Here is a 13,820-nt window from a genome sequence, read left to right as displayed (position 1 = left end):
TGATTTGGATGGGTGAGAGGCCTGCTTTCTTGTTCATGAAGGGAGAAAGGCAAGAAGGAAGGGAAAGGAAATACTAAACCCTGGTTTTAGGAAAGAGATTTGGAAATTAAAGACCTGGTCATAGATTTACTTAAAACCTTTGTCCTCATACTTCTGGAGACTTTCCATGTACCCCATGTTGAAGGCCCTGGTAGAAGACTGAGAGGGGGTGGATCTGGAATATTGCCTGGGGAGGGAGAGAGCTCTCTCAGGACTGCTTTGTGTTGGGGTCACAGCGGAAGGGGAAGGGGGAGCAGGTTCCTTTTCAGTGATGCTTTCTGCACCGTTTTCCCTGCGGCCTCTCCCCTGGGCACTGCTCTGTTTCTCCTCCTTTGTCTCTCCTCCCTTTTCCGGGGTTGATTTATTTGAGATCAGGTCCTAGTGGCAACTTTGAGAACCCTTCTCCTGGTGAAGTGATTTGTGTAGTGTCCTCATTAAACAACGTTCCATTGAAACGAAGTAGCAATTCTTAGTGAGCAGATTTGACCTGTGTATATTTTAGACCAAAAGTGCTCCTAGAGAGTAGACTCATTGAATGAGCATCACGGTACAAATGTATACACTGAATGAGGTATTTTATAGTTCCGATAAGAGCAAACTGTTCATATTTTTAAAAATATATATTGTATTGATTTTTTTATAGAGAGGAAGGGAGAGGGGGAGAGAGTTAGAAACATTGATGAGAGAGAAACATCAATCAGCTGCCTCCTGCACACCCACTACTGGGGATGTGCCCACAATCAAGGTACATGCACTTGTCCGGAATCAAACCTGGAACCTTTTGGTCCACAGGCTGGTGCTCTTATCCACTGAGCCAAACCCGTTAGGACAATCTGTTCATATTTTTAAACAATAATTAAGGTGTGCTAGATTTTTGTCTTCCATCTCTTATATTAAAATATTCAATATATATATAATGCTATATTATGAAATATTGTTTCGGCTTACTTATATGTCTGACATCAATTTGTTTAAAGCATAAATGATCATATTTGATATTTAGAACAGCAAGAGAAAAATGACCGGAAGTGACAAGCGAGATATCTCGCTTGTTATATATATCTTGCCAAATAAATGATGGAGCACTTAAATATTATTTTCACTCTAAGATAACAATATCTAGTGCACATTTGTGATTGTATTTAAAATGTGTTACATATGCCACATATATTGTTGCCACTACATGTGTATAAGTCACTTATAAAGCTCATTGATTTACTAGTAAAGAGCGAATAAAGCTCTGGCTGATGTGCTAAGTTGGTTGGGCATTGTCTCGTGCATGGAAAGGTTGCAGGTTCTAATCCCATGCCCATGCCTGGATTTCAGGCTCTATTCCTGGTAGGGGGCCTGCAGGAGGCAGCCAATGGATGTTCTGCTCTTACATCCATGATTCTCTCTCTCTTCCCTCTCTCTAAAAATCAGTTTCAAAAAAAATCTTTAAAGAACTAATAAAAAGGTACTCTTGTGATTCAAGAATCTATTTCAGATAGTAGACTACTCTAAATTCTCCCCTATTTATTAAATTCTTATAAATTCTGCCCTAATTATGAAATTGTATACCTTCCTCTTTTGGTTTTAGCATACCTGGTTACTGTAGGATTGATGAATTCAGGGAATGTAGAGCTGATTAGCACATTTTCACTGTACAGAAAAACTTATTTCGTTAGGTAGATGATGTTTTGCTGTTATATAACAGCTTTCCATTATTTTCATTCGAAAGCCTTCACTGGACTGGGCAATGACTAATATAATCCTAATTTTGTAAAAGGGCAGTGAAGATTGGCAGGTGGTCGTACTCTTTATTTCCCAGGTAAATTGGATGTACTAGTTGGTCCAGTCTGAGCATGCTCTAGGGCCCAGGAAGTCTTCCCAAGTGTGTAGAGCGTCAGGTCCTTGCTAAAAGGGATCATGAACCACATCACAGTATAACAGATGTTGTATGTGGTCCTGTATCCTCAGATTTTATCAGAAAGCCAAAGAATTCTATGCCACCGAAAGGTTAAGAATGTCATTTTGTTCAGTGTCCCTGCTGAACAAGTCTGTGGGTCGGGTACAATGGTGTTTTCAGACACGTGGAAATAACAGCGCCCATGGTTGTATCGCAGTAGTTCTTCAGCCACATATAGTATTCTGTTACAGAATTTCTCCTACCCTTACTCCAGTATTTCTAGGTTTATTGCAAATCTAGTGTAGTCCCACTTCTGTTTCATATTACCCTCACTAATTTACATTACAGATGATCTGGAGAGGCCAGGGAATCTCAGTTGTAATCCTGATCTGCTGTTCATTCCAAATTTCCTTTTGGGTAAATATTTGTTGTATTCTTTCACTTCTTCATAGTATTTAAATAATGTCCAGGACAATGGACACAGCTCACAGAGGAAACATTTAAGTTTAAATATCAGTGTTGTGCCGAAACCGGTTTGGCTCAATGGTAGAGCGTCGGTCTGAGGACTGAAAGGTCCCAGGTTCGATTCTGGTCAAGGGCATGTACCTTGGTTGGGGGCACATCCCCGGTAGGGGGTGTGCAAGAGGCAACTGGTCAACGTTTCTCTCTCATCAATGTTTCTAGCTCTCTATCTCTCTCCCTTCCTCTCTGTAAAAAATCAATAAAATATATATATATTTAAATTAAATATCAGTGTTATCATTTTAGCTTGTGGCAAATGGAAAAATTGTGAGTAAATGCTATATTATGGAATATTGTTTCGGCTTACTTATATGTCTGACATCAATTTGTTTAAAGCATAAATGATCCTATTTGGTATTTAGAACAGCAAGAGAAAAATGGGGGGAAATGACAAGCAGAACATTTCTGGGAGGAGATTTTTATCTGAATTTATATACTTTGTTTTCTTAAGGTGGGTTTGTCTTTCTACTATTACAAAAGAATATATATATATATATATATATATATATATATATATCCCCAGTGGTATTTTATTGTTCAATAGAGAACTCTTAGGAATGAAAATAAAAGCTTCTAACCATGATCCTTAAAATGACTGAGGGATTATGAACCAACACTGAGTCAAAAAGCTCTTAACATTTTCTAAATACACATGATCTAAGTAAGTGGTTCACATATAAGCACACAAGTATTGGCTGGGGAATTTGTTAAAATACACATGCCTGAGACCTCACCCCATACAGATTTTGATTCCGTAGTTCTGGAGTTTATGTTTTTACAATGTTCCAAGTGATTTGACCACATTTTTGCTAAGGCTGATCTAGGTGCTAAGAAGTTTCATGGTAATAGCTATAATATAACAATATTACCTATAATATAAGGGAAGCCATGATGAGTGTGGAGAGGTGAGGGAGACATGGGAATATTGGCAAATGACATGGAATAATTTTGCACCCCAAAATTCATTGGGAAAAAAAAAAAACAACTTATTTCCAAAATCGAAAAAATTAGTAAGAGGAGTGGGTGTTATTTTACATTTATGCAAATATCTTTACGGTTTAGTTTACCAGAAGACAGCGGGAATCTCATATCTGTTTTTGTATTCAGTTTTAACAGTGTTTTGGTTAAAGTCTATGAAGAAGCTTCAGTCTTACAGAGAAAATACCCTTTTTTATATACTATGCCCAAACTCCACCACAAGTCATTGTTTCTGAGAGGTTCGTTGCAGTGTGGAATCTGAAATCATATCACTGAGCATTTTTGTTTTGTTTTTCATTTTGCTACATTAAAATCCATTGGTCTGTCTTGCACTTTCAGTGGATCTTTTACTCATGAGTGATTTTGTACCATTCAGGAAATATTGGATACTAAGTCAGTCAGACCTTCTAAAATCCCGTTCATTATTGTCCTTATCTCATCAGAAAAGTCTTTTAAGTATTGGGTGGCAGATGTGAAGTTATCCAAAATGCTGGGAAGCTCAAAGTTGGTTGTTGACAACAAACACTGTCAGTTGTTTACCTTTCAGAAACAGACTCACTCTGTTCACTGTTGAGAAAATGACGGCCCAATCAATATATCCAAGTCAGGGTACCCACATTTTGTCCATTGTTATTTCAAGAGAAAATGGTCGTCCATGAGAAAGCAGCTAGTGCAGCTTGCAACTCAATCACACAAGTGCCTTTTTTTCCAGACCCCCATTGTGCTCCACTCCGCAGCAGCCGAGTGCTTCCTGTGTACTTCCCATTCTGTCACAAAGAACATCAAAATGACCTGGACTCAAGGGTCAAGATTTAATAAAGTAGTAATTCCTACAGCTCGCTTCCTTAAGGGCTTTCGCGAAGGAAATTGGTGTGCGTTTTTTTTTTTCTTTTTTTTTTTTCTCTTCCATTTTTTATTGCTAATGTGCGGTGAAGAAGAAGGCAGGGACTACCAGGCCCATTTGCTGCCGCTGCCTTGATTAGCGCTAAGGCGCCAGCCGTTTCCCCACAATTACTTTTGCACCGTGAGTGCAAATGTCAGCACAGTGAAAAGACAAATAATGCCTTTGTGTTTTTCTAAAAATAGTTTTGACCTCCGAGAAGGTCGTGGGGACTCTCCAGAGTCCACTAATCACACTTTGAGAGCCACCATGGGAGATGATTTGGGCCTTTCTCCCACCCCCAGCTTCCCAGCTTTTTTATTTTAATTTTTTTGTTTTTTTTGTGCCAGACATCAACATGTCTGTATTCTAGGGCTTCTTAGTAATACAGCCTGGAAACTGTCACGATTCTAGCTAGAGTGGGGAGTGCACAGGACAGGCATTCATTTAAGAATTTCCAGCTCCTTGGTGATGCTGTGGTCCCCTCCCTCCGTCTCTACCCAACGAAGTTTTTCTTTTTCTTTAGGCACAGTTTAAATTTAAATGCCTTCCCCAGCCCAGGACGCGATTTCGTTTGTATTTCTTATAACAGTTGACTCTGCTGTCCGTTTGCATCCTCAGTCATTTTTGGAAAATGTCAGCCCCTGAATTACTTCAAGAACCAAATTGAGTTCGTTTCCTTTGTAATCTATCTGCATGTTTTTGTTTTTGCTTTTTTTTAAAGAGGGAGTTTTGTAAATATTTGTCTCCATATAAAATGAAATCAAAACTGAAAGCGAGCGGAGTCGAACAAGTGTGTGCGTGAGTTGCCCATTTCCTGGCTGCAATCGTTTGCAGAGATCAAAAGTGTAGCGAGCACGGTTTACCGCGGTGGTTTTTTTTATTCTTTGCTCCCTGCAGTCTCCTGGGGCTCAGGGCTCCACAAATACTCCAATGGGAGCCGGAGTTCCGAGCGGCCGGGTACCTTCTGTTCCGGCGGCGTGTTTGTACTCTGTTAAACCTGGCAGGAACACCGGCCCCGGAGCCTGCAGGCGGGGCTCGCCGCCAGCGGCCGGGCTGAGCCAGGCAGCCGCGCCCCCGCCCGCCCGCGCAGCCCAGCCTCCGGCTCGCCCGGGCCGAGCGCCATGCCCATTTAAGGCGGAGGGCCGTACCATCTGAACTTTGCTCACGGGGAGGGGGGGTGTTCGCGCGAACTCTGGACAACTTCCCCGGAGCCCCAAAGATCCCCTTTCCTATCCAACCCTGGCCGAGGTCTCATGCTGTCGGGTGGGAGCTGGTGGGCTTTGGGCGTGGACCCCCTTTCGTGTCCTTTTCTCCCCCCACGAAATAGCCCTGCGGGATCTTGCTTTGCATTCGGACGCGGTGTTCCTCCCCCCCCCCCCGGCCCGGCCCGAGTGGGGTGGGCCCGCGGAGGCCCCAGTGCCCGGATGTCCATCAGGATTAGTGCGAGCCAATGCGCTGGGAGCCGGAGGCTGAGCCGCGGACGCCGGGCTCGGAGCAGGTCCTCAGCCCGCACCCGGGAGCCGCGGCGCAGGGGAGCCGTCCCCGCCGGCGCCGGCCGATGGTGAGCGCGGCGCGGGCTGCAGGGCCGCGGGGGGCGGGCGCTGATGGACAGGAGACCTTGAGCGCCAGCGACTGAAGGATGGCAGCCCAGTCCAGGTGAGCCGGGCGCGGGAGAAACTTTTCCCCGGTGTGTTGTCGGTGGTGGTGCCCGGGGATGGGGCAGGTTGCGGGGGGAGGAGGAGGGTTGGGGTGCCGCGGAGGGGGAGAGGGGCGGGAAGGGGGAGCAGCTTTGTCACCGCGCTCTCCTCCGCCTCTCCTCCTCCCCGGTGCCGGGGTCGTTAGTTACTGTCAGAAAGAAAAAACGGCAGCGGACATCCCAGGCAGGTCCCGGTGCTTGCATTCAAGTGAGGATTCGAGGGAACAGGCTCTCCTCTCCCCAAAACCGGCGTTAGTGCCAGAGACATGAAGTCGATGGGACGCGTCTGCCCCCCGTTCCCCAAATGGTTTACTTTCTTTGTGCACCTTCCTTGGTTCTCTTGGTTTTTTCTTGTTTTTTTTTTTTTAATTCCCCTCTCGTGTCGTGAGTAGAGTTGTATGCACCAATTAATGTAAAAAACAGTCCATCTTGGGGGAAGGCGTTAGGGAAAGGGGGGGGGGGAAGCATTTGCCTAGGGAGCGATTGGAAATTTTATTGCGAAAATGTACGAATTCCCCATAAAACGGCGCAGCTTGAATCTGCTGAGCGGGCAGAGGCGGGGGGAGCGGAGGGTAATGAGCAGCAGTTGGGGTGTGGGGTGTGGGGTGTGTGTGTGGGGGGGGACGCTGTGGGGGGAGCCCCAGGCTCCGGCTCTCCGTGGTTTTCAGCTCATTTTGTAACGGGAGCGTTAGGGACTGATGATGACAAGGCGTTAGTGACTGCGGTGAGAGGCAGACTGTGGTGGGAGCGCCTCTTAGTTGTGACAGCAGTTGGCGCTGCTCGAGGACACAGGAGTTAGGTGTATTTATGTGTTTGTTGTTTGTTTTTTTTTTTTACCTTTAGACTTACTAGAAAGCAGTTTGGTGTCACAGGCGTAAGCTATTCAAGAGGGCCCTTGCAGCGGATATTGGTGGTCCAGCGATTTGGGGGGTATCTTAGAAGGCTAACCCACATTCCATTGCCAAAGACCCAGGTGGGGTGGGTCCCTGAGAAAATAGAGGTGTTGATGGTGAAGTTGGGGTCAGGGGAGACTTCAGTAAATTCTGTAAGAGCCGGACCTTTCAAGGGAGAAAAAGAACTGCTCTAGGCAGAGCGCCTCTCCTAGGCGCCACCTGCTTTGCATGTGTAATCCTCTCATGCAGTGGTTAATCTGCCCCCATTTTATTGATTGCTCTAGGAAGTTCTTAACTTGGGGCTAAGGAGAGCAACGTGGATGGGAAACCAAAGTTGCATATTTATTTTTGCTAAATTCACCTGACATTTAACTGCCAAAGGGGTCCATGGCACAAAATCTTCGGTTAAGATACACTTTGATCTAAGAAACTCGGTAACCGCTCTCTTAACAGTGCAATAATCTGGAGCTGGGATTTGAATTCAGGTGTGAGTGATTTCAGTGCCCCAGCCCTTACACTTATTAGGAATAAACGGATTTAATGGCTACGCTGGATGCCGCGGTGTGCCAGGCTCCACGGCTTTAATTGGATTACCTCTGTCTCTCCTCGGTCACTTAAGAAGGCGAGGGCTTTTATGTTCACACGAGGTCAGTTAAGGAAACTGAGGCCCAGCCAGCCTTTCTTGCTCGAGGTCACACAGGTAGAGCGCTTGCTCACTTTCCAGGCTGCCTCGGGAATGCTGAGGTGAGGGGTTACAGGGGAGCAGAGCGGCCTCGGTGCAATAAAGGCTTGCCAAAAAACGATTTCTGCTGAAAGTGCTTCGCTCCAAGATGTAACCTGAGTTATTAGTGTGGTGGTTCAACCTGTCAGCAGTTGAAACGGGAGGACTGTCCATATTTCACTCTTCTACCTGGCTCTCAGACATGCCCTTGAACTAGGAACAAAGCCACAGGCCTATGATGTGGGCCGTTTCCTTAGCCCACACACTGGCAGGAGAGCTCACAAACGGTAAAGGTCCATTTTCTTCCTTTACATCTGGAACGAGGGCCAAGCTCATTTAGGCACGCAGTTCTGAGGGAGAGTGGGTAACCTTTGAGAACCAAAGAGAGAGTATGTGGAGAAGGTTGCAGATATTTGTGGATTTCAGGGAAACCCCAACGCTGGGCCAGGTGACCCCGAGCAGTCCCTACGTGAAACAGCCATCACCTATGACATGGAATCTGAGCTAGTAAAATCTTGCCCATGTGCCACTGTATCTGTTTGCTCTTGGAACAAGTAGTTTAGATTACTGGGCTCATTGGACCCAACGATTCATAGTTTGGTTTGTTTTAACCACAGTAGTTTCATTGTGCACTCACTGTTTAAATTTGATTTTTTTTTTAAGTGGAAGAGGTAGGTGGGAACTTAGCCGAAACTGAATTTTGTAGCCCTGATAGTGACTAGAGCTGACCCGGGCACTTTTCTCTCATTATTTGGCATTGGTGTAAGGTACTATCCTTGATTTGTTACTGATGAGTGGTATATGACTAACTTTTCGTGTGTATTCCTTTTCAATAGTCAGCAAAACATTAGTACCTCACATTTCTGAGTATCCCCCGCATAAGCTGGAAGTACTTCGGAAAAGTGAGGGACCTACCTAGTTAAGTATTTCCTGGCTTGTGAATTTTTAGAAATTGAGATTGTATATTCCTCTTCCTCATTTTAAAACTTAAGAGTAGGAAATGGATAATTTTGTTTTGCTTTGTGGTTAATTCCTTCTCTAGAAACGAAGACTTACTGTAGAAGGTGAATTGCCTACATTTTAAGGATTAGAATTTGGGTCAGTATTTTTGAAAACATGGACTATTGGGTTTGAGTTTTCAAGAGTGTGGGGAAAGGCACTCACTTAGAAATGCAACATTAGTTACAGCTGGAGTGCTCTGTGCCTCACTCTGGATTAACGTGTTTCTCTGGAACCTGTAAGCACAGCAGATACTTGGCCACACTTCCTTGTGGGAATTGTAACAAACTTGCTTTCTCTACTGTGAAATAGTTACAGATTATGGCTTTTGTTTCCAAATTCTGATTTCAAGCACACTGATACTATGTTCTCATATTGAGTACACAGTCTGGCATGCCCTCTTTTAAGCAAGCCTGTGATGGGTAGGGGTGGGCATGGAATCCCAGCAGTGTGTAGATGTCTCGTTCTGTGAGGATTAGCTTGCTTTATACTGAGGAGTTTGTCGATGGATACAACAGAAGGGGCTTTGTGAGGTTCCACATCTCTGCTCACCTCCTCATTGAAGCAACTCCTGACCTCTAGGAAGGAATACACACATGCTTTGACTACCCTCAGGGATTCACTGGTTTTAAAATGCACCTTGTGCTACCTGAGGCACCCTGGCCCACCCTACCCTGGGGTGAGAAATGTGAGGGTGGGAGGGGGGGGAGATTAACTTCTTTAGGAGAATAGCATTTGGTGACTGAAAACATCTCAAAAGAGCACCTTCACATTAACAGCAAAAGGAAATTAGGTTGTCCCTGCCAGGTGGCTTAGTTGGTTGGAGCATCGACCTGTATACCAAAAAGGTTGTGGGTTTGATTTCTAATAAGGGTACATACCTAGGTTTCGGTTCAGTCCATGTACAGGCACAAACAGGAGGCAACCTACTGATGTTTCTCTCACTATCCTCTCCCTCTCCCTCTTCCTCTTCTTACTCTGTACCCCTCTCTTCCTGTCCCTCTCCTCCCTCTCTTTCTAAAATCAGTAAGCATATCTTTTCTTAGGTGAGGATTAAAAAAAAAAAATTAGGTTTATCAACTCACCCACCATTGTTTGGTTGAATTTGACTTTATTAATGTAGTTTAAAAAAACATAAAGCAAAATCAGATTGTTCCCAAGATTAGTATGAAGCTGGTTTTTGGTGGCTTTTTTTTATTTTGGTCAGGGAGATTTTGCTATTGCAGAAAAGGCAATGCTGTTAAACTGGTACAGAACCAGTTTTGCTCCGCCCTCTGCCCCCACCCCTGATTTATGAATTACTGATACCAGGGAAGAAAATTCCTGAAAGTAAAGACGCTCTGAATAAATATGAGCAATATCAAAGACGATTGCTGTGGTATTTTGGAAAGTACAATTCAAGGAACTGATTTCAAGAGGGAAATAATTTATGCACTATTTTGACTCAGAATGGTTTCATTTATCCCCTTCTGACACCATTGTATACAGTGTCCTTGACAGAAGAGAAACACAGACAGGTCTTTTAAATGATTTCCTTCTGGTTCATCCTGAGCACTCAGTTGAGCTTCCTGACTCACAGACTAGAGCTCCTTCCATGATAAAGGCAGGAAGGAGGATTGAGTCATTTTTTCAGTCATCTGGTTTATGGAGATGCTCATTGGCAAAATTAACACAAGTGATTCCTCGAGAGATTTAGGAGATTCTATATACTAGACCAGTGGTCAGCAAACTCATTAGACAACAGAGGCAAATGTCAACAGCACAATGATTGAAATTTCTTTTGAGATCCACATTTTTTAAACTTCTTCTAACGCCACTTCTTCAAAATAGACTCGCCCAGGCGTGGTGGTTTGTGGAAGAGCCACACTCAAGGGGCCAAAGAGCTGCATGTGGCTCGTGAGGCGCAGTTTGCCGACCACGGTACTAGACCATGAAAAGGTATTAATAGCTGGTTTTATATCTTAAACAGTTTTTTTTAGTAGTTTATTGACTTTTTAGAGAGAAAAAAAGGAAGGGAGGGAGAGAGAGGGAGGAAGCGGGGAGAGAGAGGGAGAGAGCACATTGATCAATAGATAAGCTGTCTCCTGCACCCCCTAACAGGGTGCTGCAGACCTGGAGTCACACATCAACCTTTCAGGGGGCAGGACAATGCCCAACGAGTCACAAGAGAGCCAGGGCTGGTTGTGTTACTTTTGGAAATGGAATTTAGTGAATGCTGTATTTAAATAATTTGAATATCAAATATACTCGGTAATCTATTCACTTCTCTTGGTGTTAACATTTGTTTGTTTTGAGCATCCAAACCTATGTATTACCTGATGGCTGTAAAATGGAGGACTTAGAAAGCAGGTTAGCTTCATTCCTGCTTTGAAAAACAATAGACAACTTGCTTGCTTCTAAATATACAACCCTAGTTTTCTTTTAGCAAATTTCTCCATTTTGTTCATTTCCCAAGGTTGGCACATATACTTAATTCCAAAATTTCCTGTCTTCTAAAAAGGACAGGCCTGGGTGTGAGGAAGGACTGCTAGCAGCAGTGCAGTCTCACTTTCCCTTTGTTCTACTTGGAAATGTGGTGTGCACCTCTGGACAGGATTTCTTGGCTCAGAATTACAAACATAGCAAGCTTGGGTGTCATGATCTCTGTTTGTGGCTCACTTACATTTTATTGATAGAGAGTGGGTGCATGACTTTTGCAGTTTAAATAATTACCTGTCTTTTTTACCTATTGGGAGGGTGGGGGAAAGCTAAACTTGTAATATTTTACCTCTGCTTCAGGGTGTTCTCAGTTCATTTTATTATAAACGTAACATTTATTCATTTGCTCAAAATAATTACAGCAAGTAGAATGCACAGTAATGTCTTGCTCAAATATCACATGAAATGTAACTTTAGACCTTAGTGGGAAAGAATAAGATTTATAGCTTTTGGAGGTAATGCCCTAGAAACCCAGAAGTAAAAATTAACTTTAAAATCATCAGGTGCGGAGTTTTGACTTTTTGTGTCTTGACGGTGATCAGTGTTGAGAATTCTTCCTGTGTGCATACTTTTCTCTTTACCTATTCACAGTGAGCTAAAGCTTATCCCTATGGCCACACAGCCAACAGACTCAATATTCTGAAAGTATGGTGGATGTCTTTTTTTTCTTGTGTTGGTTTATTGGCTTTTGCTTTTAATTTAATCAGATTGAACTCCTATCAGATTCGTAAGACACTTCCTCAAAGCAGTAATTTGATGTCAGTTTTAATATATTAAGAAGGAATCCCAAGTGAAATCTTGTGAAAGGGAACTGAAGCAAACAGAAAGGGGGAAGTATGCTGTATTTCTATTGACACCTAAATTGTCTTCTACAATATTTCCAAAGGGCACCACATTCTGAAAGTACAAAGAGGTGTTCCTCCTCTACATGGCTCAGGATGGCGACCACTTGGAGGTCTATGGGCTATGTGATCCTTTGTTCGGGTGGGCTGGCAGAGCTAAGGATATGGCTCTTGAGTCAGTAGCTTACCCTTACTTTATCCAAAAGAATATAGCCCTTCTTTCCAGTATTGCTTACTACTGGAAAGCAATGGACGGCCAGTTAAACAAAAGTAAACTAATATTTTAAGGAGCAGTGCGGTCATCTTAAATTCAAAGTCTATTAGACTTAAGGATCATCACGTGTGCTTGTTAACATAGCCTGGTCTCCCCCTCACTCCAACCCCAAGATTCTGATGGACAGGTCAGGGCGGAGCTTGGGTGGAGCCCACTGGCCCTGAGGCAAAGCCTGTGTGCCACCCTGTGAAATGGGGTGTGTTTGAGAGACATATGTAAATTACAGTATATATCGTGCAGTGCGCTTACATTTGGTTTTGTTGAAATAGACATGAAGGTGAAGGCAGAGATCTACCTCTAGAAATTTATGTGTCAATTACAAACTGTAAGTTAAAATGACCAACTGTACTGACAGTTAAAAAACTAGAAGGAGAAAGAAGGTATGGAGAAATAATGCCCAATGTTTAATCGTGCAGCACTCTCTTATGACCTGTTTCTGCTCAAGGACCTGGGTAGTTCATGTACTCTATCCTGTCCTCTTTGGGCTCCCTCCCAAAACCAGCTCCCCTCCCCCAGTCCGTCAGGTGGCAGTTGGTTTTGTTCCCAGGGAAAAGCTATAACTGTGCATTGGTCAGTTATAGCTAAACTTCATGCAACTGAAATGAAAGTTTGCTCTTTTGTTTGCTTTGTGTGTGTGTGTTTGTGTGTGTTTGAAGTACTGTTGTTGAACAAATAATATTCAACAAAAGTTTTTAAATGGGATTCCTACTGGGAAGTAAATGTTAAAATTATAGCAGATGTCGGTTCCTGTAACAAAATTCAGGAAACACTTTCTGGTATGTGGGCGTTGTAACTTCAGTTCTTGGAACTTTCCTTCAGGAAACTGTCCTGTCAAAAGCAGAACAGTCAAAAAAAAAATATGAAGCACAATTCACAAACTCTGTTGTGCAGTGTAATTAAATTTTGATTTGGTGCACATGTTTGTGCGGCTGTGACAGAGCCTGAGACTGTCACGTGACTTTTGTCTTGGATAATGTACATCTGGATAACTTGTTAAATTGCTTCTCTCCCCTCCCCCCAGTCTTTGCTTTAAAAATACAGGTGTATCTGATTTACTCTGGATGTGGAAAGTAGTATAAAATTTACCAGTTCCCATTGTTTTGTGCAAAGTATGAAATCTGTATTCTACTCAGCTTTGCAGAGTTGACTTGAGTCTCCTAGCTGTAGACATTTCTAAGTAAGGTGCCCTTATCTAGTAAGTTAGTAGCTCTACTACCAAAAATACTGATAAACTTTTGAGTCCAAGGTATTATGATCTTTAAAAAATCATATAAAGCAACAATTTTAAACTGGTGTGCCACAATAATTTTTTAAATATTGAATGCCTGCTGAGGTGGGGGCGAGGGCGGGCTAGATAAGAGGTCAGTGGGGGAAAAAGTGGAACATGTGTAATACTTTCAACAATAAAGATTAAAAAAAAAACTTTTGCCAATTTGAATGCAATTAAAAAAAAACACATGCAATACCCGATTATTTAGTCAGGGGCACTGACCTCTTTTTACTTAGATTGCCAAATAAAAAATTGACAGTTGCCAACACAGCACTAGCTGTCCCATGTGAATGAATCAAAATTATATCCTTTTTTTTTTTTTGGTCAGATTGGTAAA

The 13,820-nt window shown here is 43.1% G+C and overlaps 1 protein-coding gene across 6 annotated transcripts in view; it reads left to right on the top strand.

Moving 5' to 3' along the window:
• Nucleotides 1–13,820, top strand: part of AFF1 (AF4/FMR2 family member 1) — a 199,797-nt gene that overhangs the window by 57,962 nt on the left and 128,015 nt on the right. Inside the window, exon 1 of one of the 6 annotated variants that reach the window (XM_045570922.1) lies at nt 5,689–5,966. The exons of the other annotated variants lie outside the window; for them this stretch is intronic. The gene's annotated coding sequence lies outside the window, so the exon portion shown is untranslated. Of the gene's footprint in view, nt 1–5,688; nt 5,967–13,820 lie in introns of those variants that run through there. 6 annotated transcript variants of the gene reach the window in all.

Source organism: Pipistrellus kuhlii, unplaced genomic scaffold (genome assembly GCF_014108245.1).
Source record: "Pipistrellus kuhlii isolate mPipKuh1 unplaced genomic scaffold, mPipKuh1.p scaffold_m20_p_1, whole genome shotgun sequence".
Classification (NCBI taxonomy): Eukaryota; Metazoa; Chordata; class Mammalia; order Chiroptera; family Vespertilionidae; genus Pipistrellus; species Pipistrellus kuhlii.
This window is presented reverse-complemented; position numbering and strand designations above follow the sequence as displayed.